Source organism: Pinus tabuliformis, chromosome 4_1 (assembly GCF_031772625.1).
Source record: "Pinus tabuliformis cultivar Carrire ecotype Pingquan chromosome 4_1, CPIR1, whole genome shotgun sequence".
Classification (NCBI taxonomy): Eukaryota; Viridiplantae; Streptophyta; class Pinopsida; order Pinales; family Pinaceae; genus Pinus; species Pinus tabuliformis.
Genome location: NC_142303.1, coordinates 285,840,958 through 285,846,037, shown reverse-complemented (window position 1 = coordinate 285,846,037; position 5,080 = coordinate 285,840,958). Strand labels below are relative to the sequence as shown.

General features: G+C 43.0%; 1 pseudogene; it reads left to right on the top strand.

Moving 5' to 3' along the window:
* The first annotated feature begins 1,044 nt into the window (after positions 1-1,044).
* On the top strand, positions 1,045-3,432 carry LOC149175378 (subtilisin-like protease SBT1.5 pseudogene; annotated as a pseudogene).
* The last annotated feature ends 1,648 nt before the right edge of the window (positions 3,433-5,080 follow it).

The window sequence follows — 5,080 nt, the reverse complement described above, 5'->3', positions numbered from 1 at the left end:
GATGGCCGTGCAAATAAAAGGTCTCATGTTAGATCTAAGAATTTTGTGATCCACAGAGTGGAATAGATGCCTTTCCGATTAATCACATAATTAGAATTTGGTCGAACCAACTATTGTGATGTCATGTTACTATCTGATTGAAATGCAATTTTGATGGCAGTACAAATAAAAGGTCTCATGTTAGATCTAAGACTTTTTCGATCCATAGTGTGGAATAGATTTCTTTCCGATTAATCACATAATTAGAATTTGGTAGCTATTTCGAACTAACTAATGCGATGTCATGTTACTATCTGATTCAAATGCAAAATCACATAATTAGAATTTGGTGGATGTTTCGAACCAACTCATGTGATGTCATGTCACTATGTGATTCAAATGCAATTTTGATGGCGGTACAAATAAAAGGTCTCATGTTAGATCTAAGAGTTTTATGATCCATAGTGTGGAATAGTTGTCTTTCGGATTAATCACATAATTAGTATTTGATCAATATTTTAGATCTAAGAGTTTTATGATCCATAGTGTGGAATAGTTGTCTTTCGGATTAATCACATAATTAGTGTTTGATCAATATTTTGAACCAACTAATGTGAGCCTATCAAATACAAATGCAATTTTGAAAATAAAACACTATAATTTCTGATTTTGAATTCTATTACCTATAAGATTAGTCTTAGTCCATGGACGCTAATTTCCGATTTTGAATTCTATTACCTATAAGATTAGTCTTAGTCCATGGACGCTGTTCCCAATGCGTTTTGGAAATTGGACTCCGTTGGAAAATGTGTTTGACCCTATGGGCAAAGCTTAAACAAATGAGAAAATGTACGCACATCGATATTGAAGTGCACCCTAACATACTATTTAAGCACAACAAGGTTGCCTAGTGTATTGCAATTCACAATTCAGTGTGTGAGGTTTTTGAGAAGGCAATGCTTCATATTTTCTGTATAGATTTGCCTTCGATTTTGTTCGAGGGTTGTTATTCTGTAAACGAATTGGAGTAGAGTGGTATTGGAGGCGGTGAAGCAGTATTCTACAATGGTTTCCCTGGAAATCTCATGGGTGTCGTTGTTATTAGTGTTTTGTCTGTGTCAAGAATTGGTGGTGGGATCTGCCAGGGATGGACGCCAGACATTCATTGTCACAGTTGACGGCAACTCAAAACCGACCGCCTTTCATACGAGCGAGCAATGGTACAGATCGACCGTTGCAGCTGCTGTCAAGGCCGCCGTCAAAACGGAAGCGGGCACTTCTAAGGATGAAAACCATGACGAAGCTGCATTGCTGCTTCACGTTTATAACACTGTGTTGCATGGATTCTCGGCAAGGCTAACAGAAGAGGAAGCCGCTGAAATGAAGAAAACACCGGGCGTTCTCGCCATGTTCCAGGATCGTGCACGCCAGCTGCAGACGACACGGTCCCCTTACTTCCTCGGTCTCGACACGCCTAACGGAAGCGGCCTGTGGGAGTTGTCCGATTACGGCTCCGATGTGGTCATCGGTTTGCTAGACTCCGGCATATGGCCGGAACGGCGGAGCTTCAGCGATCAGGGCATGGGGCCCATTCCCAAGCACTGGAAAGGCGAGTGCGAAAGCGGGGTCAATTTCCCCAACACTCTCTGCAATCGGAAGCTGGTGGGGGCGCGGTTTTTCTCTAAGGGCTATGAAGCCATCTTTGGTCCCATGAACGAAACTCTGGAGTCGCGTTCGCCGAGGGATTCGGATGGTCATGGCACGCACACCGCCTCCACGGCCGCGGGCGGATACGTTCCGGGAGGCAACATGATGGGTTACGCGCAGGGTATTGCCAAAGGTATTGCGCCCAAGGCACGTATTGCTGTGTACAAGGTTTGTTGGTCTAAAGGCTGCTTTGAGTCAGACATACTGTCTGCTCTGGACAAGGCGGTCGACGATGGAGTGAACGTTCTTTCTCTGTCGATCGGAGGATCCAGTTCTGCGCTTCCTTTTGATCTAGACACCATTGCCGCTGGCACCTTCGAGGTGGTGAAGCGTGGGGTGTTCGTTTCTGCGTCAGCGGGAAACGACGGCCCCAAAGCTTCGACGGTGTCAAACGTGGCCCCTTGGCTCACCACAGTGGGGGCCGGCACTATGGATCGTGACTTCCCCGTCGATGTACGCCTTGGCAATGGGGCGGTCATACGTGGCGCGTCGTTGTACAGTGGAAAAGGATTGAACCCGCAAAGTCCAGTGCCTATTGTCGATGCCGGGGATGCTTTTCAGGCGGGCAGCAACAAATCTGCGGCTACTCTGTGCAAGGAGGGGTCGTTGGATCCCAACGTTGTCAGAGGCAAGATCGTGTTGTGTGAGCGCGGGGATAATCCGAGGGTGGCCAAGGGGGCTGTGGTCCAGCAAGCCGGAGGTGTGGGAATGATACTTGCTAACACCCCATCTGATGGCCAAGGGCTCATTGCCGACGCCCATCTGCTCCCCGCCGCTGCAGTGGGCAGCGCTGGTGCGGATTCCATCCGCAGATACATGCAGTCAACCAAAAACGCAACGGCCACCATAATTTTTCATGGTACCCAATTGGGTGTCAAGCCGGCTCCCGTTGTAGCTTCCTTTTCCAGCAGAGGGCCCAACGTGGTAACAACTCAACTTCTCAAACCCGATGTTATAGCCCCCGGTGTGAACATTCTGGCTGCTTGGACCGACGCAGTGGGTCCTACCGGCCTCCCATTTGATAGCAGGCGAACAGAGTTCAACATAATATCTGGGACCTCCATGTCATGCCCTCACATAAGCGGGGTCGCGGCGTTGCTGAAAGGAGCGCATCCCGACTGGAGCCCCGCCGCCATCAGATCTGCTATCATGACCACTGCTTACACTTACGACAATATGAATAAACTCGACGTGCCGATGGCCGATGAAGCCACCGGAAACGCTTCCACACCTTTTGATTTCGGCGCAGGTCACGTGGATCCCCAGAGAGCTATGGATCCGGGGCTCATTTACGATCTGGGCGTCGATGACTATGTGAATTTTCTATGCAGTCTTGATTATCATCCAGACTCCATCAACTTTCTCACCCATACAAATGCTACTTGTCCTGCTCAAGGAGCTCAGTCTGGGAATTTCAATTATCCATCATTTTCTACATTTTTGCGTCAGGGGTCGTCTGGTTCCAACGTGTCCACAAGTTTCGTCAGAACGGTCACCCTGGCTGGTCCAACCATTTCTACTTACACGCCCACCGTGACTGCTCCAACAGGGATAGAGTTGACAGTGGAGCCGAAAATGCTAAAGTTTTCCAAGGGGGGCGAGAAGTTGAGCTTCACGCTGACCGTCAATGTCAAGCCCCTGCAACTTACCCCGACGGTCAATTCTGAAACATTCTTTGCGTCGCTGGCTTGGAGCGATGGCAAGCACGTTGTCCGTAGCCCAATTGTAATAACCATACAGCAGTAGCACTTTGTATTTCATAACTTACGTTATGTAAGCTATCAAATAATGGTTAGTTCCTCAACCACTTTCTATCACATAGAATAATGGTTTTGTTGGCTTTTTTCAGTCACGGCTATGTAAGCTGAGGTGTGATGTTTTAAATTTTTATTAATAATATATTACATTGTTTTAAATATCTATTTTAATTTATTAATATCAATTTTACATTAAGTTTATTTTAATTTTTTATTAATAATATATTACATTATTTTAAATATCTATTTCAATTTATTAATATCAATTTTACATTACATTTATTTTAATTTTTTATAAATAAATATTGCATTATTTTAAATATCTATTTCAGTAGGTACTATGACCATTTTGGGTTCTTACAAATGAACTCCACATTGGATATGATTGTGCTTGTCCCAAATTTCAATGGGCACGTGGGATTCCTTGGAGTCAACCTCGAGATGCTTTTTCACCTACGAGATCAAATCTCCAATTCACATCGAATACCCAGTAGGCCTTCCACTTTAGCAATTAACCTTAGTGAGATGCGGCCAAGATTGGGGGCACTCCATTCAAATTGCTTCCACATGGATGTGGTCACTCAACCGTGGCTCAACCCTAGCTTGGCACTTCATTACCCCCTCACTCTAGATATGCATCAAGGTCATTGGATCTCTTGGAGTTTTACTCAATATAGGCTTTCAGCTATGGGAGACAACTATACAGCTTATATTATGTTCTGTATAATAACAAAGATTTGACTCTTATTATTTGTAGCGAGTGGTAATAGAGACACCCTTCATTTTTTTGTTGTAGTACAACCCAATGTTGCGATCACTGAGGTCGCTCCTATGTATTTCTCCTCATACAAATTGTGGTATTTTTAATGAAAATATTGTTGTTATTGTTCAAGCTCCGTGTTTTGTGCTAAATCTTATTTTGGTTTAATATTCACTCAAGGCAACACTACTGCTTGGAAAGGACCCACAAACCTAGTCCATTTCCTCACTATGAAAGTGCACCTTCAATGCAAAGTGTGGTGTGTTCTCACTCTTTGTAAGTAGACTATGTTTCATTGCTTGAGTTATTTCCTTTTGCTGTACATAATTTTTTTTTGATGTCCAACATGTGGGCTTAATCTTTGATAATAGCTCAATGTTACAAAAAATGTGTTGATTAGCTAAGTAATGATGTGCTAAGATTATAGAACACAAATATGAGTTATATTCCTTGTGTTTCAAATATATATTACATATTTTTGTTCATTCCAACGATGCTCAACATATTGATAGATTCATTGTGTAATCGTTGCAATCTATTTGTAATGCCTAGATATGATTGACAACATTTCCATCTGCGGCATAGCATAGAGTAATGTGTTGATGAACAATCATGACTTATGACACCCTTAGGAATTATTGGCTGGCTAGCCCAACAACTTGGGTATAATGGCCACTTTATGGCCTAAGTAAAACTATAGTACAACTTCAAAGTAAATGAAAAGAAATATTTACAAAGTGGGATAATTACTTACATATACAAAAGAGAAATATATGTATAGAATTTTGATGTCAAATATAACAATAAAACCTAAATGGTAGAACTTGTAATGTCAGACTCACAAATAAAACTATCTTTCTTTTCCCATAAGGAAAAA